The 23,950-nt window shown below is 44.7% G+C and overlaps 1 protein-coding gene across 2 annotated transcripts in view; it reads left to right on the top strand.

Annotated features, from left to right (window-relative positions):
• The window catches only part of cadm4 (cell adhesion molecule 4), a 146,340-nt gene that overhangs the window by 33,821 nt on the left and 88,569 nt on the right, over window positions 1–23,950 (top strand). The window contains exon 1 of one of the 2 annotated variants that reach the window (XM_071535538.1): window positions 21,068–21,146. The exons of the other annotated variant lie outside the window; for it this stretch is intronic. The gene's annotated coding sequence lies outside the window, so the exon portion shown is untranslated. Of the gene's footprint in view, window positions 1–21,067; window positions 21,147–23,950 lie in introns of those variants that run through there. 2 annotated transcript variants of the gene reach the window in all.

The raw sequence follows: 23,950 nt of genomic DNA, 5'->3' as shown, positions 1-23,950 counted from the left end.
CATGCGAAATGTCAGTGGTTGGGCAGCAGGAATGTCACAAACAACACACAAAGAAACATGGAGCCATTCCCATGGGCGAGACGCTTCCAAAACCCCAATTACATTGTCCCTCCAAAGCATCAGTCAGCCATTGCGTGCATCTGCACCAAACAGGGGAACAAGCCCGACTGTTGTTCTGTAGATTGAAAGGACATACTGCCGTTCTCAGAGGTTTCATGAACTAGAGAGCATGGAAATCCATTTGGATCTTCTTTTTCTTTGTTGGGGATGTTTGTTGTTCTGCATTTTCCAGCCGCATCCACAGTGACCTTTGCAATTCCTCCAGTTCACTACCTCTATTTGTGACGTTTATTGGACCGACATTTGAGCACAGCTGGCAAAGAATCGAATGAGACCTTGGGATTTAGAGTTGGAATACAGACAGACACGCTCAAACTTTGATATACCGACACAGAAAACACACAGACACACACGCTCGGTCACAAAGGAACAAGCACACGCGTGCACACAAAAGCAGATGCATAGGCACTCCCTTACACACAAACACACGCACGTACATACACACAAAGTGATACACACAAATAAACACTCTCACAGATAAAATGTGGGGTCTTATCCTTGTAGAGGTCTTATATAAGGATTTATGTAATGGATGTCTGAGACTGTGGATGTTGTGTCAGTCTTTGGCCTGTGGATGAGGAAGACTGGGAATTGTAGACGCATTGTAGCACTCGAAGGCAGAGAGAAGTAGGTCATGACCCCCCTTAGGCTTATTGATGTGGGTTTGGTTGTGTTGGTGTTGTGCGTGCACATCTAATTTTGTGTGTGTGTGTGTGTTTATGCGTATATCAGTGTGTGTATGTGTGTGTGAAAGATGAAGAAAATCTTCCAAAGTGAAACCATTTTGTCTGTAGTTTGAAAAGGGGTTCAGGGGCTAAGTGTTAAGTTTTCGTTTCCATTTTGTTTTTTTCCTTTTGGTCCGAAACATGGCGGAGAAGTTTACTTGTGTTTGGTTCACACTGCTCAAGTAAGAGTGAACCCTGGCTTGTAAACAGAAGTCACATGGACTCACAAGTAGCTCATTTATTGAACAGAGTTTTAGTAACCTGTCATCCATCACCAGGTTGAAGAGTTTAATGGAGGTGGGAGTCACAACAAATTCTAGGCAAGATGTACTTCGCTCTTTGCTGTAATTTACCTTCTTGCTCTCTGGTGTTCATTCCAGTTAAAGGAAAAACCCACCCTCAGATACTATTGCACTGTTAGATATCATCACTTATTTTGTGATGAAGTGTTGCAATTTACTTTTGTGGTGTTCGCACTTTCCCTCAACCTGCCTCGTCTTCTACTGCAGTTAGTGATTTCCTTCATTTCCCAGAACGGCTTTCAGCAGCCCATAGAGAGCGTACCTAAACTTGTTGCTTTCAATCAAAGATGGGGGTATGGGCATATAAATACCGTATAACTCGCTAGCCTTCGTGAACATTGGGGTGTGTCTATGGTCAATGCCTAGCTCTTACTCAACATGTTTTGTGGCTGCATTGCATTCTGGTCTATTGAGGCTGGTGTCGGTGGAGAACTCTGTCTCTTCTACGATGGATTTCTCCCTGTATGATTGTGAGTGAGTCTAGAAAGAGGCCCTTGTTCTTTGACTCTGAGGGACTGACACTGACGTTGCAGACAGCAGAAACATTTTCTGCTATTAAACTCCATTGGAGCTGCGTTGGAAATATCTCAACATGACGTTACATTGTCGGCGTTTGGCCACATATCCATGGGAATAAGAAAGATATATCATCAAACAGCAAAATGGACCCAGAAATGCAAGGTACATCACCAGTGGCTGTTTAGGGTGGATTTTTCCATTAAGAACTCATGAAGAAATAGCTGAATATGAGCCTCAGTCCAGACCGTGGTTTGCCCTCAGTCATTTTGTCATGCTAGGTTTTGCAAGCATGAGGAACTGCTGGCTATCAGATATCAACATCCGTCTCCTTATACCCATAAAACCTTGCATTTTGGGGTTGTTTGCAGCTGTTGGGATTATATTTACTCCCAACCAACCACATTGCAGTTGGCCTGGAACGGGACTGAAACCTGCAACTCTCGGCGCAAACATGCTCGGTGTGAACGCGCCCTAAGGGTTCGGCTGAGGTTACGGAAAGGGCTCGGTGAAAGCAGTCATTGGCAAAGGTTAGCGCTTGGAACGTGAATGGGAAGTCAAAAGAATGCACTCACAAGTATTGCAGCAAAAACATGTTTGTGATGTTATTAGGCTAATGATTAGTTATTGTGCGTTTGGGTGTGTATGAGTACAGTAAGTGTTGCTCTGAGTGTGTGCAGGTCTGTGCATGTTTGAGTGTGTGTTTGCGTGTGTGTGTGTGTGTGTGTGTGTGTGTGTGTGTGTATGCGGGCAGGAGAGTTTCATACCCTACTGTGCCATGTCAACTCCTAACTGTTGACAGCAATTTCATATTCAAATCCAGCAGTCTCCTCTTCCCAGCAAGCCCCCTGTTTGCATGTCTGTGTCACTGTGCTGCAGGTACACTGTGTGTGGGTGTGTATGTTTGGCACACAGCCTGTTTCACTGTATGCCAGCCCACCACTGTGATTTTTCTCAGGGACAAGGATAGGTCATGTTTGTACTTGTTAGTTTCAGGAAGCCGGCTGTGCGTGTGTGCCAGGGTGTGACTCTGGGTAATTTAGTATGTGGGCCTCTCTGTCTGTCGATGTGTATCTGTCAATATGTCTCCCTCTCTGACTTGGTCTGTCCATCTCTCTTTCTTTCGGTTTCTGTTTCTCCTCTTTATCTTATTTTTCTGTGTGTGTGTGTGTGTGTGTGTGTGTGTTTGTGGGTGGGTGGGTGGGTGGGTGGGTGTTGGTATCAAACAGAGTGCGTGGTGTGTGTTTCTGTGTCGGACTGTCTGCTTGTATCAGTGCCAGTGGAGTTGGGTGTGAGATGAGTGTGTGGACGTATGTTTATTTATGTTGCTCTGATTGTGTGTCAAAATGTCAGCAAGGATTAACGTCACCAAGTTCGCAAGTGTGTGTGTGTAATCATACTGTAAGTGTGTGTGTGTGCGTGTGTGGTTGCTTAGATGGCCCAGGGTGTCGGGGAAATTTTACGTCAAACTGTCCGTTTGGATTAGTCTCTTTATTCAAGTCTTTTTTGTAGCTGTGTGTGTGTGTGTGTGTATGTTGACAATGTTATTTTTGTCTGTGCATATCTGTTTGTCCTTGTGCGTTAGCATTCAAATGTGTGACAGTGTGTGTGTGTATTTGCGTGTGCACATACGTGTGTGTGTGCGTGTGTTGCCATGACACTAGTAAATTGGTGGATTTGCACATAAGGCTCCATTGCTGTGCCCACAGCCATGTGTCTCCCTGCTGTTCATTAGACTGCCTGTCCGTCTGGCTGATTGTCTGTCTGTTTGGCTACTAGGCTTTGCGTATGGCTAGTTGGCTGGCTGGTTGGATCATGATCTCTGCGGGTCATTCAAAAGTCTGCAAGTGTCTTAACTTCAAATTTAAGGCCTTAAAAAGTGTTAAAATGACTTCAATATAGTTGAGGTATTCTTTTTTTCACCATGCAGTGACAGGTTTTCTTTGCTCTGCATGCCAACGCTGAGATGAATACAGAACAGGATTAGTAGTACAATATACAAAAGATGTCTTTTTTTCATCGTTATCTGCATTACTAAACACAATTAGACTTAATGTCCCTTAACAATTTCCTGGTGTCCTTTTTCTTATATTGCCCATTTATTGTTTCAGAACTTTCATTAGCTGTGTTGAGTGGAGAAATAGGCTGGTTTGCCAGCTTTGTTTCCTCATTTTGGTTGTTAAATTGCTCTTAAATTCAATTCCAGGTAGCGTTACGAAGGTCTTACCTTAAATTTGGCTTTCTGAAACCTGCAGATACGCTGGGGGTGGATGGATGGATGGATGGATGGCTTCTTTTCTTTATGTATGTGTGTATGAAGGGATGTGTGTCTCAGTGGCTTGCTGCCTGTGTGCTTTTCTATGTGAGTGGATGGATGGATGGGCAGACAGACAGATAGGTGGATGGATGGATGGATGGACAGACAGACAGACGGATAGGTGGATGGGTGGATGGATGGATGCAGGAGTAGGTAACTCTCCTCCTGTCTGTCTAGCTGTTTGTCTATAGTTTGCGTGGCTGGCTGGCAGGCTGGCTGGCAGGCTGTCTGTCTGGCACATGCCCAGAAGCATTACTCCTCAGTCCCAGTTTCCTGTGTGAATATTTAATGAGGACGGCGTGCATGCTAATAGGCCTGCTGTAATTACCTCTTCCTCTGCTCTCTCCCCCATTTCTCAGACCAAAGCCGCCCAGCGCCAATGTTATTTTTAGATGGCAGTAATGATAACTCTGCCACATCACAAACATCCCTCACGCCGTCGATTAGTAAAATCAACCTCCCTCTCCTGCACTCCTTTCCTCACCCTTTCATTCTCTTGTTCCGTCATTCTCTTTCTTTGTCTCTCCCCCACTCTCTCTCTCTCTATATATCAGCAGCTCATTTCCTCTCCTCTGCCCACTCTTCTCTAATCCCGTCTTTCTCTCTTTCATCTCCTCGGTGGAAAATAGGATATCAACAAACATTCATTCTGCCTCCCGCTCCCGTTTCTCTTTCGCTTCCGTCGCCCCCCCCCTCCCCCTCTTTCCCTCTACCTTCATCCCCCTCTCCTACCCGACCCCCCCCACACACACACACACACTTGACGCTTTCACTTTCTCTCTCTCTCTCTTTTCTCCCCTCCTCTCCATTCTTCACACCTCTCTTATCCCTCCCTTCCCCTCTGTCTCACCTTCTCACCTCCTTTGAAACGGGCCGTTCTTTCATTTTTTTTTCGAGGAAGTTTTAGTGACCGCACGAATGCGTCAGCCAGTGAAATGACATTTTTCTCTCTCTCTCTCTCGCCGCTCCCTCCATCTCTCTCTCTCTCTCTCTCTCTCTCTTCCTTTCTTCTATTCTCCCTCTCCTCCTATCGTTCCTCACCTCACAGGCTGAGCCTCAATATCCGACTGGGCTTTATTAGTATGACATTCATGGCCACAAAGCCCTTTATCCCTGCCTGGCCCCCCACCTCTCTCTCTCTCTCTCTCTCTCTCTCTCTCTCTCTGTAGCTGTCCTTTCTTGCACATACACACATACACACAACACACTCACAAATACTCTTACGTACAGACTGACAGACAGAGTGATAGATAGCCACACACACACATACGTGAACCCAAACACACCTCTTTTACAATCTCTGTGGTTTTATTTCAGACCCTCTGTTCCATTTTTTTCATCCACCGCCTTTTCACTGCACTCACCTCACCTCTACTCTCATCCCTCCCTTCACCTCTCTCTCTCTCTCTCTCTCTCTCTCAATCTATCCATGCAGTCATTCATCCCTGAAACTCCTAAATCTCTCTCTCTCTCTTCCCCCTCTCTCTCTCTCTCTGTTTGTGTTTTTCTTCTCTCTCTCCCTCTCTATCTCTTTCTCTCTCTCCTTTTCTCTCTTACACACCCTCAGTGAGCACTCAGGTTTCATTAGGGTCCCAGTCAAAATAAAGACGGGCCTGTGTGATTCAAAAGAGAAAGAAAAAAAAAAACTAAATAAAGACTGATCGAAGGAGCAAAAGGAAAAAAGCCCTGCCGGTAACCGGAGTAGGGCAAAGTGTCTTGTTCTTTATTATCCCCGTTATTCTCTCTCTCTCTGCCCCCTCCCCCCTTCTCTCTCTCTCTCTCTCTCTCTCTCTCCCTCTCTGTTTCCTCTCTTTTCTCTCCCTCCCTCGCTCCCTCACGTTATCCAGGCCTCCAGAGGGATCCGCTTTAGAGCGGCGTGAAAATCAATCACTCCCTCCGTGCCCGTCCACCCCTCTTTCATCTCTTCGTGCCGCTCTTTTTGGGAGTGGGGTTGGGCGGCGGCGGCGGTGGTGGTGGGGGCTTTCAACCTTCCTCTCTCTCTCTCTCTTTCTCTTTCTCTCTCTCTTTCTCCCATGTTCCTTTTTGTGAGGTTCAATCTCATCCACTTTAAAAACAAATCGGTGGGCATTTGTTTTAAAGGGCCGCTGAAACAAAGCGGCACCCGCCCCCCCACCCCCCACACCCCTTGGTTCCATGATGTGCATAGTGATGTGAGCGGTGGTGGGCGAGTCTAATTTGGGTGTCCATGTTTTCGAGGTGTGTCCTTTTTAATTCTAAGAGTGGCCGGTCTGCCGGGCCGGTAATCCAATCGGCCGTCCTGTTTAAAAGACTAAATTAACCCCCGTCTAACCTCCAGCCTTCCTCTGTCTGTCTCATTCCCCGAGGCGATGGGGAGGAGGAGAGGAAGGGGGGAGGAGAAGACAGAGAGGGAGACGGAGACACAGAGGATGTCTAACCGTGTTACTGCGTTGCAGAGGGGTTTAAGTGTGTGTGTGTGTGTGTGTGTTCTTGTGCTTCTATCCTTGTGAGAACCAGTTTGAGTTTTAGACCTTCGGAGTGAGGATATTTTTGCGAGTGAGGTCATTTTGGCCGGTCGTCACTTCTAGCCGTTTAGTTTTGGAATAAGCCTTGAGTTTGAGGTTAACGTCACATTAAAATGAAAAAGGGTTAGGGTTAGGGTTTATATCAAAATCTCATTACTTTTACTTCCTGGAAAACGGAAAAACGGTGACATAAAGATTCCAACCAATAAAACCATCATAGATTTTTGACCTATCCCGCCCCTTCGCTCCTCCCATCAAATAAAACTGTCTTTCTCTCCCTCCCCAACTGATATCCCATTGGTTTACATTTTTGAGTGATCCCTCCCCTCATGTCCCACTCTAATATCCTTGTTCAACACAACATACATGACATTAAGGAAGCAAGGTGCTCTCAAAATGCGGTTTCAATGTAGTCAATGGAAGTGTCCTCATAAGGATACAGGTACAAGGATGAGTGTGTGTGTGTGTGTGTGTGTGGCTCTATTTTTGCCCATGCTTGTCTCTTTGTGCTTTGTGCTTTTGTGCCTTGCTCTGTCACCAAAAAAAAAAAAAAAAAAAAAATATTTTTTCCCTTTCGGAAATGAAAGCAGAAGCAAAATGGAATACAGTATATACTCTCATAAATGCCGGGGGCGATGGAAGATTTGTTTGTAAGTCACAGCACCAAACCCCCCGGAGCTTTCATCGTATTAAGATTCTATAACATGCTTTGTTGTATTCGCCAATACAGTGTGTGTGTAAGGGGTAAGGGGTAAGGGGGAGGGGGGGGGGGGGGGGGGGTGGCCTGACACACACACTCACACACACACACTGACACACACACAAGCACACCTTGTATTTCCGTCACTGTTCAATTTATTATTCTAAAAAAAGAGACCAATATCTGCTTTTGTGTTTGCAGCTTTTTGATCTCTGCTTGTTCCCCGCTTTTCACAGCGGGATATTACGACCCCTCTCTGTGTCTCCCCCTCTCTCTCTCTCTCTCTCTCTCTCTCTCTCTCTCTGTCAGTCTCTCTCTCACTCTGTCTCTCTTTTCTCTTTCTCTCTCTCACCTCCTCCCCCCTCCCTCTGTCTTTTTTTTTTGTCATCAGTCCTCAGGAGTCGTATCTAAACTGTCCGGTGGGGATTCTGCGCTTTCATTAATGTCATTACGCAATAGCCCTGCTCTCCTCCTTTCCTCAATCACTCGCTCCTTCCCTTCCCTTCCACCCCTCCCTCCCTGCCATCTTCTCTCACTCGAAAAAATCTGGGAGATTAATATTTATATTTTTCTCTCTCTCTCTCTTTCAGTCTCCTCAATCCCTCTCTGTTTTTTCTTTCTCGCTCTGACTTCAGTTCCTCTATTCTCGTTACAATCCGCCTCCCTCTCTCTCAACTCTCTCTTTTGCATCACTTTCTATTTCTCTCATGTTTCAATCTCTCTCTCCGTTTCTCATTATAATCTTTCTCTTCCCTCTCTCTGTTATCTACCTTTCCCCCCTGGTGCACGCCTTGCCTTCATAACATGGGATGTACATGTAAATCCTCAGCTATTCTCTATAGATTAAGCTGCAGCGCAACATCTCCACCTCTGTTTTCCATCTGTTATCCATACCTCCTTTGATCTTATTATGAATTATCTCCCTTCTCTCTCTCCCTCTCTTTCATTTTTCAACCCCTATACCTGCGACTTTGATTTTCGCTGGCTTGTCACCGTGTTCTGCCTCGCCGTCCCACATCTCAACGTCTTCCTCCTTTCAACTAACTCTGTTTCTCTTCGTCTTTTAATCCCTCGCTTCTCCCCCTCCCCACCTCTCTTGTCATTCTTTCAGTTTCTCCAGGCTTCCTCTACACTTTCTCTTCATCTCCCTGCTAACCACCCCCTCTCTCTAAAATCTATAAAAAGTCCTCTGAGTCTATTATAGTTGGGTTTATGCTTCCCCCCCCCTCCCCCACTCTAACAGTATGTATATACTGTGCATATCATCTTGCCCAAAGTGTTGTCCCAGATCTGAATGGGGCCCCTGGGGGACAACACCTCCTAACAGCCTAATGAATTCGGGGGCCAACATGAATATTTCACACTCTGCCTTGTTCCTGTTTACTTAATGACAGCGCTAATTCAAATGGCCCCATTGATTAAAAATTCATTTTATTTGTTAGATGCTCGCCTTTTATTTATTCGTACCACGGCCTACGTAAACAGCCTGCGTGTGTGTGTGTGTGTGTTTGTTTTGCGTGTGTGTGTGTGTGTCAGTGTGTGTGTTTGTAGGAATTGGAGATTACATGACGACAAGTGGAGGCATGTTTAGTGTCCCCTTTGAGTGGGCTACATGTGTAATACAGAGTAAAATAGTGTGTGTGTGTGTGTGTGTGTGTGTGTCTGCGAGTGTTTGCATGGCCTAATTTAAGTGTTGTTTAGATTTTCCTGTCTTTCCTCCAGAGGCCTCACTATCACAGCAGAACAACTTCTTTTATCACAGAGATAGAACACAGAAACCGCACCAGTCTAATACATTCAAACCCTCTTTTTTGCTGTTTTTTTTCTTCTCTTCTCATTTATTTGAATGATTGCTGGTATTCCTTTTTTTTTTCCTCTCTGGCCCCTCTCACCCTTCTGTCTCTGTCTTCCTGTCTCTTTCTCTTCTCTGGTTTCCTCCTTTTTTCTTCCTTTCATCCTCAGACTCCTGGTAAAAGAAGCTTGTTGTTTATTCCTTTCGTCTATTTTGGTGTGTGTGCACTTTGTCTGGCCGGTCAGTGCCAATCCACAACACCGCCGCTTGCCAGCACGCTCTAAAGACTGCCGGTCATGATGGGAATGTTTAACACCTAGCTTGCACGTGTGTGTGAGTGTGTGTGTGTGTGTGTGTGTGTGTGTTTGTGTATGTGTGCACAGCCAGGGAGGGCCCATGACTGCAACCGACAGCTTCTGTGTCTATGCATGTCTTCCTTTAAGTCCTCTCTTCTTCATCACTCCCTTGATCTCTCCCTCCCCAACTCTCCACATGTATTCACTGTGATCTCGTTCCTTTGTGTCGTTTACACTCTCCATCTCTCCTCTTCCTCTCTCGCTCTACCTCCTCCAGATGCCGCGGAGGAACCTCTCTTTCATTTGATTTTATCCCCCCCCTCCCTCCTTCCTCATCTAATCTTGTCACAAGGCCCTGGGAAGTGACGAAGAGAAAGGGACGTGTGAGAAAATGGAAAATGGGTCTTTTCATGTAGTTCCTCCTTTTCTTCCTCTCGTATGCCGCTTTTTTGCCAGAAGGGCCAGTTTGTCGCATATATCTGAGCAAAGAAACGCCGCGGAGGAGCGAGCGAGGATGGGAGAGCGCGGGAGGGAACAGAGAGAGGGAGAGAGAGTTAGAAAGTGATTTTTTTGAAGGGTTGTCAGGCCGTGTCGAGTCGGAGAAGAGAAGGGACGAGAGGAGAGAGGAAGAATGCGGAGGTGTCAAATCTGTTTATCTCCCTAAAGAAAGTGACAGTCGTTTACCAGCTAACAATCCATTCTGGCTGCCGCACTTCTCCCCAACTCCCTAGCCTCTGTCTCTTATTCTCTCTCTCTCTCTGTCTCTCTCTCTCTCTCTCTGTTTCCCGTCCTCCCTCCCTCCATCTCCCCCAGAGCGTGCTTTCAGAAGCAGCCCCGCCAATTTACTGTAACTCTCCATCATCTTTTCTCTCTTTTCCTCATTCTCCTTTTTCATCTCCCTGCATTTCCTTTCTCAATCAAATATACATGGACTTTCGCGGGCCTCCGTCTCTCTCTCTCTCTCTCTCTCTCTCTCTCTCTCTCTTTCAAACATTCTCTCATGTTTTCTTCCGCCACTGTCACTGCATTTTATCTTGACATTTCAAAACCCAAGCACTCTCCCCAGGAAAAAATGTCTCAATTGTGCAGACATTGTGCACGTGAGGTTCATTCGTGTGTGTGTGAGAGAGTATGTGTGCGTGTGCGTGTGTGTGTGCGTGTGCGCGTGCGTGTGTTTTTCCCAGTTTGTATTCAAGTATGTGCGTAGGCCTTCCATCTCATGAAGTATTCTGATGCCCTCAGGCATTGCTGTGCTCAAATTCATGACATTCATATATATTGTCTGCATGCTGTCGTCAACTTCAACAGGACTCGTTTTGTGCGTGTGTGTGTGTGTGTGAATGTGTGTGTGTGTGTGTGGACGGCATTTCAAGATTGCTCATGTGTGGCCAAGGATAAATAATTGATTATGCTGCAAGTATAGCCGCCATTGTCTCCGACACGACGTGTGATGGATGCTATGCTGGGGGCGTGTGTGTGTGTGTGTGTATGGGTGTGTGTGTGTATGTTGCCCTATCTAAGAGTAATTATCACTGGAAGGTTTCTGCCCTATTGGCAAATGCCAAATGTTTTGTTCTGCTCTGCTCCAGGTTAATTGGCTGATTGAAGTACAAGACTCTTACTAATGCTTTTTTATTGTGCTATCGTGTGTGGTATATATGTGTGTGTGTGTGTGTGTGTGTGTGCCTTCTCCTGCACCTGCACACTGTTCGACAAGACCGTCTCAAACACCACGGCGTGTTGAAACCAAGAAAAGCAGTGCTACCAGTGACAATGAAGGTAAATCCAATTATGTGTGTGCTGACACACTGAATATGCCTCAAAACACCATTCAGGCTCTCCACACATGACTGCACATAAAACAGTGACAGTGTGCAGACTGCATCCCAGTCTCTGACACAATTGGCTTTCAAGACACTTTGTTATAACGGAGCGCCAAAGTTGACCTGAGGACGTAAGCGTTCCGGCAAAAGGCTGAAATGTCACTTGAATACAGTATGCATGAAAGCTCCCAGCATGTGTGTGTGTATGTGTGAGTGCTCAAGAGAGAAATGGAGATAAAGCGTGTGTGTGTGTGTGTGTGTGTAAGCCTGTGGATCAGAGCGCTGGTTAAATGAGAGGGGTAATGCTGTAGCTTTGTCGGAGCGACGAGGGGCCTAACTCAGCATTAGTCCGACTGATCTCCATTTGTTCCACCGTGCAGAGAGAAAGAGAGAGAGATAGGGGAGAGAGAGAGAGAGAGAGTGAGGGAGAGAGAGAAAGAGGGAGAGTGATGAATTACATAACCGTCTGGGAGTTGGGTTGGGGCAGAAAGGTTGGAAGGGAAAAGAGGAGATGGAGAGAGGAGGGGGAGGTAGAGGGAGAAAAAAAGAGGAGAGAGGCAAAATGTGAAGCTAAAAAAGAGGGAACAAATGATTTTACAGGAGAGAGAAAAAAGAGAGAGGGGAGCAGTGTGCGCCAGAGCTTTGTTGCTGGGATATCGTTACACTCTCTCTCTCTTTCTCTCTCTCTCTCTCTCTCTCTTGCTCCCCCTCTCTCTCTTTCCCTGGTCTTTTGATCTGAGCTCATGCCAAATTTAGAGATGTGGTTTAGCCCTAACCTTTCGTCATCACTCTCTCTCGCACACACACACACACACACACACGCTCAAAAGGCACACACATACGCACCCATAACTCACTCACACACACACACACACACACACACACACACACACACAGATCCATGCATTCACATGGCTTCATGCTGTTATAATTTGGGTTCCGCGTGAGTGGGTGCATGACGATGACAGCTAAAGGACCGGATGAAAGAGCTGCCACCGAGTCCCCGGGTTAAGACAACCTTACAGCCCTCCAACCCTCCCTATCTGCCTAACCAGCACCTCATCACATTATGACCGGGTCTCACATGTCTAACGCTGACGCCTTGGGCCTTTTTCCAAATGTAATTATCATAGAAATCTCACTCCTGCAGCGGCTGCACCGCCGGAATGGATTCTTTGAAAAATTACCCATTCATGTCTCTCTTCAACAGTCAGAAAGCACAAAGACTATAATCTGTTTTCTGAAATGAAGAAATGTTATGCATAGTGACAAACCAAGAATGCATGGAAGGTAGTAATTAAGTAATCAAAAGACAGTTTTACAGCACATGATGTTATCAATAGACCAAGGAAACTAAAGGTAAGAAGAAAACTAGGCATTAAAAATATTGCCATATACTGAAATAAAAGTAAAAGCTTGGGATGTGAAAAATCTTAACTAACTCACTAACAAACTAATGTAAAACTAATTAAAATAAAATTAAAAAATAAACATGAAATGTTTTCAGTTTTTGTGTTTTGTTTATGCGCTGGGGGAAAAGGTAAACCAATTTTGGGGTTTTTGGGCTATTTTTACTGTAACTACACAACAAGATGCCGCTGTCCTGTAGACCGACTTGTTCGGCCCCCATGAGCTCATCTTGCTCATGAGTCAACACAGCCTTGGCCCGCTCCTGTGTGTTTCAAAGCAGAAATCTCCGCAGCGCGTGGGCTGTTCACTTTGTTTCACTCGTTACCATTCGGGAACCTTTGCTGATATTTACACATTTAACCTTTAAATAAAAACCAAACAACAACGACCAAACCCACACTGAAAACTAACTAAAACTAAGTTGAAATTGAAATAAAAATGGAAAAAATATGTAATTTAAAAATATAGAACAGCAGCAGAAACATTTAATCTTGGCCACTGAGCAGATCCAGTGGAGCAATTAGGGGGTGAAGAACCTCACTCAAGGGCACCTCAGCGGTAGTTTAGAAAAGGGAGGGTATTGCTCACTCCTCCCCCCCTCCTCCCTCCTCCCTCCTCCCTCCTCCCTCCTATAGATTTGCCCACCCAGTCCGGGGATCCAAACCGGCGACCTTCCAGTCACTTGGCAGCTTCTCAGGAGAGGCTGTTTCACAGATTCAAAACCACAGTCGAGTAGATACTAATCCTATCCTAATCCTTCTGTGACCTTTAAAGTCTTTACAGTGAAGTGGACGAGGGTGCGTTTAACGGACCCCGGACCTAAAACTGAGGCTATAGAAAGGGCGAGGGTTGCCTAGCTGTAATGGGCCGATATGGTCTGTTTATGCCGTGACTGTGTAACCGTGTCACACCCAGCCTGACCTTGCTGCTGGCAGGCTCCCAATTTGAGTCGGTGGCCCACAGTGAGAGTGTGTGCGGAGCGGAGCAGGAGGGCTGTTTTTGGGACTAGTTTTGAGAATGAGGTTGTGGTGCTGCACTATCTGAGCCTGAGGGGCCGAGCATTAGCCGTGGTCGCAGGGTGTGCAGGGGGATTGTGTGTGTAGAGGGAGATTTTGTGTGCGTTTTTGGATTGCACGTGTGTGAGTGAGTGCCTGCTCATGTGCAATTTAGTGTGTGTGTGTGTGTGTGTGTAGAGGTGATGCTGCTGGGTTGTGTGGTGGGTTATCTCAGCCTGAGGGTTCAAGCAGTGGCTGCGGACGGATTGTGTGTCTGTAGGTGTAGAGGAGATTTTGTGTGTGTTCTATTGTGTGTCAATTTTTATGTGTGTGTCCCCGTACGTGTGTGTGTGTGTGTGTGTGGCACTTGTACAGGTGATTTCTCTGGCTGTGGCAGGTGAGAGGTCAGGAAACGATAGAGCGAGCGAGAGAGGAGCAGCAGGCGAGCTCAGTGAGAGAGCGATGTTGGCCAACACTTTCTAATGAGACCTGGCACCTGCCCTGCAGCAGTCAGGAGGGAGGGAGAGAAGGAGGGAGGGAACGAAGGAGGGAGAGAGATACAGAGAGGGGAGGAGGGAACGAAGGAGGGAGAGAAATACAGAGAGGGGAGGAGGGAAAGAAGGAGGGAGGGTGGGGAGTGAATGAAGAGGGGAGAGAAATACAAGGAAGGCAGGGAGGGAAGGAGTGAAAGGAGGGGAGCGAGGTATTCTGTTTGATTGTTTATATATATATATATCAATACTGTTAGTATCTTATTTCATACTGTACATAGGCTATGTCATATTGTTGTCACAGTAAGTAATACAGCTGCTGTTGTTGTTTTGCTCACCCTATTAATGCTGTCATTCATACTTTCATTTGTGCATTTCCACTTAATATTTTCTAGTGTGGAAATTTCCAGTATGTTTACATAACCACCTATTCGTCGCTGTTGGGTGAAAACCTTGTATCTTCAAAAGGTCAACTTCTCAGTGAAAAAGGTCAACTTCGAGTGAAAAGAGAGAAAAGCAGCCTTTAGCTTGGCCACCATGTATTTTACAGTTTATCCAATTGGCTTTGGAAGGCTTTCATAAGCCCAAGAGGAGCATGGAATCCTTCAATTTAAAGGAACAATCAGTAATATTTTTACTGGCTCGTTGCACAAAATGACCATATATATATCAGCAGGGGTTTGTACGTGTTGTTGATGCCAGCCACTGCACTGTTACCTCAATGGCTGCTGAGATTTTAAGCTTTTTAAAGGATAAGGCTGGTGTTTTTTAATGCATTGCTTACCGTCAACAAATTCTATGAAAATAACAAAATCACCAATGATTTTGTTTTGCCAACAAGTCTCGTCCATGTAGCCGGTGCCCAATGAAGCCATGTCCCAGCAGCCATAGAACTCCATTGTATTAAAAAAAACTATTAAAAACACGCCAAAGAGCCATGCCGTTGCTCTGGGCAGCATATTTCATCATCACAATGCACCGGGCCAGCCGACTTTTTCCTCAAACAACTTAATAAGCCGGCTGTAAACACATTTGCGATCTCAGGAAAGCAGTTCCGTAGCACCGAAAATATTCCCCGGCGTAATGAAGAATTTGTTCCCATTTGAATTTGATTTGGAAATAACTACAACAGCCTGACTTTTCTTGGTAACAGTTAGAGAGTTTTAAAATTTAAACTATGTCTTTGTGAGCTGTATTTAAAGGTTTTTAGCTTACAATTGGAGCCAACGACTTCCGGGTTGACGGCTAAAAACGGTACGTGGGAAGTCAGAAAGTAACGGGAGTAGAGCAAACGCATTGTTGATTTTGTTATTTTCATAGGATTTGTAGACGGTAAGCAATGCGTCAAAAAACACCAGCCTTATCCTTTAAACAAGCAGTCCGGTCCTAGGCTACTCTCTGTTTTGGTTGAAATGCTTCACAGGCATTTCAATAGGGCTCCGCGCCGTTTGGAACTTCTTTCAGTTTCATTTGCGCAACCATGGAAGAACGTACAGTGACCAAACGATCGGTTTTGCCAGACACCTCTACAACAAAGCCTAAAAAGCCTTGTTGTAAATACCTGAGTGAACATTGCTGCAGCATTTCAAAGGTGGAGGAGCTTAGGACTATGAACTTCAAGACCGGAGTTGGCCTACATTTATTGGACAGGTAAGCAACCTATGATGTAGCTAACGTTAGCCACACAAGCTAGCAAGCTAACATTTCTTGTTGATGTAACATAGTTAACGTTAGCTCACCACAGCTTAGCTGCGCATAAAAAAATATCGGGTAAAGTTGGTTAGCATTAGCTACAGCTTGAGCTTCTGGACCTCTGGGTTAGCTGATAGCATAGCATTGCATCGCTATGGTTGCAGTTGTAAAAAAGGCAGTTAATTTATTCACTTTATGTTAATTTCAGATCACGGTAGCTCGTGGGACGGGAGGGGTGAGAGAGGTTGGGGTGGAGCTGGGGGCTTTGGCTGAGACTTGTGGAAGAAGACACACGTTTGCCGATGTTGTTGTAGTTCCTTTGGCTGCCGTTAGATGTTACCAAAGATATTATTGTCCCTTTAAGTTAAAATCTAAAAATCACTAAAATTAGAGTTAGGTTTTATCACATGACAACCACTATTTATTCTATTCTTTTGCTATTTTTCTTTGCTACTGCAACGGCATTCAGCATTCTTCATTTCTTTCATTAAAGAATTGTCATCATTTTCATCACCAGGGAGCGAGGGAAGTGAAGGAGGGAGGAAAGGAGGGAGGGAATCAGTGGCACAGTGGTGGAAGAAAAAAAAATGGCTGAAGGCTACAAGTTGATTGAGAGAGAGCAGGAGAAAAAGAAATAATGGGAGAGAAGTGTAACAAGAGAGAGAGAAAGAGAGATTGATGAATAATGAGGAATGAAAAGAAGTGGGAGCAGATGAAAAGAAAGATGAAGAGGTTGGTAAACGAATGATCGGTTCAAGGCAAAACAGAACAGGTGCAAATGAGATAACCTAAGGAGCAATACACAGAGGCAGACGGAAAACAGAGAGAAGAAGAGAAGAGTATGATTTAATGACAGAAGTAAGCGGCGTGACGCCGGAGGTGGAGAAGAGAGTGACGTGGGGTGGTGAGGAGTAGAAAGAGAGGGAATAGAGACGAGTGAGAGGAGAGCAAGTTCAGAGTCTTAGTATCAAAATATCTCTCCCTCCCTGCCAGTTACTTTTTGTAATGACTTCTCTCATTCAACCTGCAGTCTTATTACCACAGCTATTCAGCCAGCCTGCCCGCCTGGGTCAAGTGGTCTTGACCTGAATCCCAAGTACCTTGTAGCACCTCGGGTCCATCTCACAAAGTCGTTTATTAACAAGAAAACCAAAAGCACAGGGTGAAGGCGAGCCAGAATGAGTGATTGGATATCCACAGCCACTCAAAGACTTGAGGTTAGAAGTATACACCTGTATTTTATTTAGAAAATATTAAGTAAGATAAGAGATGCTTGAAGAAAGATGCTAAAGTTTGTACAGTTTATTTTTCTGAGCTGATGAGCGAGCTGTTTAAAAGCCGGCGGGGTCAGACATCAGTTTCGACATTGATTGCTGATACGATTGTGTTTTTCAGCTGCTGAGTGAGCGGTTTTCAAGCCAGCGCAGTCAGCCACCCTGTCAGACTATTAACATTGTGATTCATGGAGTTGATTTTAAGAACTGTCTGTTGTAATGTTGTGGGTTGAGGCGTAGGTAAGTGTAAATGTGAGAAATGCTGAGCGCGGGTAAGGAGTGTTTACAGTGTTTTGTAGAGTGTTTAGCGGAGATCGGAATTGAGCGTTTAGCCTTCTGTGGAGGTGTTGTGGACCTAATTCAATGGAAAAAATCTCTAATGGGCGTCGGCAGCGTGAAAACCAACATGACATACCTTTCTTCTATCATCCGAGCCAGATTTCCATGCAAGCGCTCAGCGTAGATAATAGCATAAGGGGGGAGTTACATTATATCCTGTGTATTGTAATTATCTCATTGCTTCTGTGATATAAACCCCACAAAATTTTAACGGAGGATAAAAGCTTTGAGGATTGTGAGCCAGAATGAGTCACTGGCCATTAATAGGTGTTTATATAAATTAGCCGAGAAATACACGCTAGCGCTGCAAAGGAAAACAGCGGAATAATATCACAGTGTAATGAAGAGGATAATTGTAGTAATGATATGGTGTGTTTATGCCCATGAAGCTATTTACCTGACTGCATAGGCACACAAGCTTACTTTTAACGCAAACAGAATTACAGTGAACACATAAACAAAGTGCCGTGCAAATGAATGAAATTTGTAACCACTTGTTGCACAGTGATATAAACGCAAACAGGCATGCAGGTTGCATTTGTGTAATTGGAATAGGCCGGTGTTACTTCTGTATTCAGAATGGCTGCACGATAATTCGTTGAGGTAGAGGGTGAAGACTTGTACACGCTCCATTCTTTTTTTAGCGACTTCACTCCTCGACCGCACCTCCTCCTTCCCTCTTTCCTCCATTAATAACAGCTTCTGCGTTCTTCTCCTCCTCCCACCTCCCACCTCTCATCGCTCCATCATGGCCAAGAGGTAAAAATACCAGCGCCACCAGACCTCCTCACCCCTCCACCTCCTCGCTCTGTCCGTCCCACCATCCCTCCATCCCGCCTTTTCACAGTTCCTACATTGTCTCATCTCTCTTTCTTCATTCCTTCCTGGTTTCCTCGTTTCCCTCGTCCTTCGTTCTTGTCTAATCACCCCCCCCCCCCCCAATTCTCTTCCCTACCATCATTTCTTTCTTTTTTCCACTATCTCTCTATCTATCTCCCCCTCCGGTATAGCCATCTCTCCATCTGCCTATCTCTTTCTCTGTAACACTGTATTGCTTCAGCTCCCTGCTTCCCCCATCTCTCTCTCTCTCTCTCTCTCTCTCTCACTCTATCCAATCGTCTCTCTCTTCCTGGAGCACATTCTCCTCTTTCTCTTTCTGTCAGTAGAATGAACGATAAAGATCTTTAATTAATCAATCCACATACTGTTGCCGACACTGTCTCTGTCTTCTGTCTCTGCCTCTGCCGCTGAAAAAAATGACCTTTTTACCCTTTCTATAATGCATCATCATTACAGGAACACAAGAATATTATTTCTCCATGTATTATGAGGCAGTGTGGCTCTGGACCTTGTACTCCTCACCCTGCATTCACACGGGAAGCGGGGTGAAAATTTACTCGATTTACTTGCTTGATTGCTTGACTTTAAAAATAAATAAGCAGTGAAATCAGCATGACAAACATGCAAGCACATTTGATGATACCACTTGCTACCACAGAAATCTCTTTCTTTTTATCAACGGTGAGGAATGATAAGGCAGTCTAGATTACTTGGCTTCAGCACTAGCTTTTTATTCAATCATGCATTTGAATCCCGCATTTGAATCTTTTCACGCCAGCCTTGGGTAGTGAGCATGACCAATGTCTTCTTTGGGGAATCTAGCTTTTAATAACTTTTTGTGTAAATGCCATTGTCACAACCCCGAGGGCATTTTCCTCACTGTAAATACTAGCTGGGGGGGGGGGGGGGGGGGAGATTTACAGGCGCCTGGATGAACTTCTGCTTGAAGCTGATTGGCTTTTATTTTATTGTGTCAGCCGAATTTCTTGCTCAAGTTGAAAAAAATCAACTTTGCCTCAATTTGTGCCACCTAGAGCAAAGTTGTGTCCATCTTGGTCTTTTGGCCTCCTGCCATGGATTTTGCATTCATTCATGCCACATCTCATTCTGTCTCAGCATTGGGTTATTCTTGGTTGTTTATACTCTTGCCAATCTAGGAATTTAGGCTTATACTGTTGTAATCATTGTAAGTCACTGTGGACAAGAGCCTTGACCAAGTGTCTGAAATGCAAATGTCTCTTTCTCTGTGTTTTCTCTCTGTCTTACAAGACCATCTTGTTTCTTTCTTCCCCTGTCGGTGTCATCGTTGGTTTCTTACCCCTCCCCTTCTCTATAACCTCATGCCTACTATTCCTTGTAGTGAGAACAGAGCTGCCAACACACACACACACCCACACCATGCACAACACACACACACACACACACAGGCGTACAGTTGATTACACATTACACCATCACACATACAGACGCACAGTGTGAGCCATGATTGTCTTCTGCAGACAATAAGAGTGGAGTGTGACCTCTTGCAGCATCTCTGTGTCTCACACTCCCTCTCTCTGTAATCCTTCATCCCTCTCTCTCTCCTCATCTACACCTCCCTCTCTTCACACTCCTCTCCTCTGGTCCTCCTGTCTCGTTTTGCTCTGCCACTCCCTCCCCTACACTTGAGTTCTTTGTTTGCGCTGTTTTCTTCGCTCATCGTCTCTCTCTTTTCTTGTTGTTTTTTTTTCTCTGTTCCTCTCTTCTTTGTTCCTTGTTTCTCTTCCTCCTCTTGTTGTTTGGTCTCTCCTCCTTTCTTTCTCTCTTGCTCTGCGTGTCTTATCTCTCATTTTCTTTTTGCCTGACATGCTGTTTCTCCCTCCTCCCCTTCCTTTTGACCTGTTAGCTAGATGACCGCTTACCATCCCTCCATTCCCCTCTCTTTTATACTTTATTTATATATTTTCCTCTATTGCGACCCACTCATGGCTGAGTGTTTACCTCTCCTATTAAAATAAATTAATCACAATTAATGTTAATTACTCTTGCTTTACTGGCAAGCATAGAAAATGACTTCATGTTATGAGGGCATATTTCACTTATGTAACAAAACGCCAAGACACTCCAGAAATATGTCTCAGTGGATAAACACTAATTACATACCGTAATTAAAAGGCACTGCAAAGTTTGGAAGATGGTCATGCACAATTTAGCACAGTTCAGCATGCTGTAGAACTGGTTGGGCAGGTTGCTTAGCAGTTTCTGTGACTGCAACTGAAGTGCGTTTTCAGTTTTTAGTGCCTGTGTCTTCAAGAGTACTCGAGCACCAACATCGATTGGGTCATAGAGTATTCATAAATAATTCTTAGTGTTTGATTAAACCTGCTGCTAATTACAGAAAATTATACTAAATTGACATTCACACACTTGTGATCATTTAAACTTTCTGGTACATGCTGCTTTGTTGAGTGTGGCAAGCATACCCAACTTGCACCATAAGCAGGTCAAAACAACCCAGAAAATGCTTCCAAATACTATTTGCCAGTAATCAGTAATGAACAGTAACTTTTGTTTTACTTCTAGGAACTGTTTTGTCTCCTGTATTTGCGTATTTGTGCTCATCAAACAAGTATGGAGGTGAATGTACACCCTACAGGGCCGTTATATTTCAGAGGTTAAGGGCTAATAAAGTCACACCTGGTAAAACATGAAATACAGAGAAAACTCACACAAACTCCACACAGAAACAGCCAGAGATTGAACCGAGGGCCTTTTTTCTGTGATGCAACAGTGCAAACCACCGAGCCACTGCGCCTCCCTGAAGTGAAGCTTCACTTCCAATTACATTACATCACATTTTAGACATGTAGCTACCTGATAGAGAGAAATTTAATAGTGAGCGCAACAGTAGAATAGCTTCAGTTCCTAGATCGCCAACATTACCAGCAACCAGAGTATTCCTCTGACCCTAGAATGAAAGATTGCTCCCAAGTGCTGGGAAACTAAGTCGAAATAAGGACTAAAGGGAGAGGTAGGATGGATTTTTTGTTTCTTCAAGCCCTGAAGCATCGTCAATCAGCGTACCTCTGTTTCAAGCACAGCAAACTCCGTCCTATCTTGAGCATTTTGAATGTCTTACTTCAACTACAGTTCAACAAAATTTATTGGCTGCCACTATATTTAACAATGAATGTCAAAACGGGGAGCGTAGTGTAGTGTATATTAAAAAAAGCAGAATTAATGTTTAATAAATCACAGTCAATCTCTGATTAATTATCCCCTCTGAGGTTGTGACTTGTTGAAACAAATTTGGCAGCCAGCGACTATGCCGCCTCCACTCTTCCCCACAGAGCACCACTTGGACTTTCTGAGCATTATAGGAGGGGTAGAGAAAAATGGGCTCACATTTTCACATGGGCAGCAAGTTTATTTTCTTGTCATATTTATGATGTGGGAATAAATGTTGGCTCTATGCAGCGTTCTTTGTTTTGCCGTCTCTCTCACCTCTCTCTCCTTTCCCCCCGTCACTCTCTCTCACTCTCTGTGTGTGCATGTGTGTCCGCTGTCTGCAGCCAGAGAGAAAGATTTGAAAGATTAATTGCAACCTACTGTACTGCGGTTACTGTCAGCAGCCCCACTGGACCGTACACAGAGAGAGTGAGAGTGAGATAGAGAGTGAGTGGAACAAGGGAGAAGTTAACAGACTGAGATTCGGAGTGAAAGAGAAATAAGGAGAGGCAAAGAGCCGGGCTGCGAGACGGAGAGAATACAGAGAGAGAGAGAGAGAGAGAGAGATGGAGGAAGAGGTGTTGAGAAGGAAAAGGGAGGGAAAGTAGAAATGGGCGAAAGAGGGAGAGAGCGAGGACGGGAGGGGCAGGGTGAGAGTTGGTGCAGAAAATGGAATTGGAGATTACTGTAGCGTTACTCTATCTAGATGGAAAAATAAGGATATAGGTGGATTCAACACTGTGTGTGAGAAGAGAGGGAGAACAGGCTTAGGCAGTGAGTTATGTGCTTTTGTGACGAGTGTGTGTGTCCTTGCGTGATTGTGCTCGCATGCACTGTGTGTTTGTCTGTGTGTGTGTGTGTGTGTGTGTGTGTGTGTGTGTAGGTTTGGGTGAGAGTGTGCGGTGACGATATATTTGTGCTTCTCTCAGGGGAAGCAGCAGTGAGTCGCAGATGGATACAGCTCTATGTAGCCACGCATTGAGAAACTCAGTGTGGACAGGCTGAGCGTGTGAGCACCTAACGTACCCCTCATATTGTAGACTAAGCCAATTTGCCCTTATCTCAAACTTAAGATAGTCTCAAATGAAAAAGCACATGTAAAAGTCACTGTCCAATTTCTGCAAAGAATTCAAAGAGAACTCGGTGTACTCTGTACTCAAATTATGTAAACCTGAAGTGAACTATTATTTCACTGCAGTTAGATTACTTAGTATTAATTGTATTGGAATTACTTATTATTTGAGATGATTCCTAATGGGTAGTTTAGGAATACTTTGACTATTCAACCTCTTTTTGTGACCTTATTTTTGATTTTCAAATGTAGGGGCAATAGCTACATTGCAGCATAGAGGGTAAACAAGCTTCCTTAGCTGTATTGCCTCTATATTGTCTTTTTTCCCTTTTATACGCTTTGAGTAATAACAGAATCATAGTTATGATGGCGGTAGTAGTAATAGCAGTAGTGGAATTAAAATATATGTCTTTGTTTAACACTGGGCACAGCTGTAGCTGTCAGTGTCTGCAGGGATCCTTCTGGCGCTGCCTCATCAATAACTTGGCCTGCTGGCAGACTCAAATACAACAGTAACAAATGAGAGCGTGCCATACTGTAGATCATTAATGACTTCTGCAAAGTCACTGCATTGTTGCATGGGGTGAGGCGGCCAACATTATTACCATTTTGCACTTAAAATGCAATAATTTATACATAGACCAGCAGATCCTTTTAACAGAACAGCACTAATAATTGTTGTGCAATGTATGCCATATCATATGTCTCAGTTTTGGCCTGCTCCCTCTCTCCCTCCCACTACCTGTTTCAACATCATCATCATCATCATCATCGTCATCATCATCATTATTATCTTCTGGCTGCCAGCTAGTTTGCACACGAAACATAGCTATTGGTCATTTTAGCACATTTTGCTGCATCCCCTCGCTGTACCTTTCTATTTTTTTTAATTCCCACTTTTTCACCCCCACCTTTCCTTTTTCTATTCTCCATTATGTTTACACTCCGTCCTAAGGCTACACTTCTTGAACTTGTCATTTCGCCGTTTGCTGACCAATCACATTGTAAAACAAACCTGGGCTTGGCAAATCCGTGAGGGGGGAGCGCTCCCTAATCCCCCCTATCAGCTTCCAGGTGAATTTTGCTGCTGTTGTTGGACCGGCGTGTCAGTAGCAGTATGTGTGTGTGTGTGTGTGTGTGTGTGTGTGTGTGTGTGTGCCACTGCCAGTCTGACACAGAGAAAATGAGAGAGAGGGCAGCTAAAACCCATAGACTGTAAAAAAAAAAAAAAGATGGATGTAGTGAGTATGACATCACCCATAGGTTTCTGAAGGGCCGTTTTGAAGCCTAAAGATTGGGTTTATGATCGCTGCCATGTTGACACGCCAGCACAGCCAAAGCAACCTCAATCACTGGACAGGCGACCTGTCAATCACTAGGAAAACAACCCTGTTTTGTATCTGTTAGGCTATATCCTGTTAATGACACAAATCGACACACATGAGAAGAAGTGAAATTGGCTACTGAGACCATAACCTCTTGTCGTAAAAATTTATTGACTTTATATTTAGAGTGAGAACTTGGGTTGTCGGCCC

Source organism: Centroberyx affinis, unplaced genomic scaffold, assembly GCF_046629955.1.
Source record: "Centroberyx affinis isolate AG114_WGS23_722 - 3 ecotype Tasmania unplaced genomic scaffold, CSIRO-AGI_Caff_v1 ptg002726l_1, whole genome shotgun sequence".
In the NCBI taxonomy this organism is placed as follows: domain Eukaryota; kingdom Metazoa; phylum Chordata; class Actinopteri; order Beryciformes; family Berycidae; genus Centroberyx; species Centroberyx affinis.
Note: the sequence above shows the minus strand (reverse complement) of the source record. Positions and strands in the feature narration are given on the sequence as shown.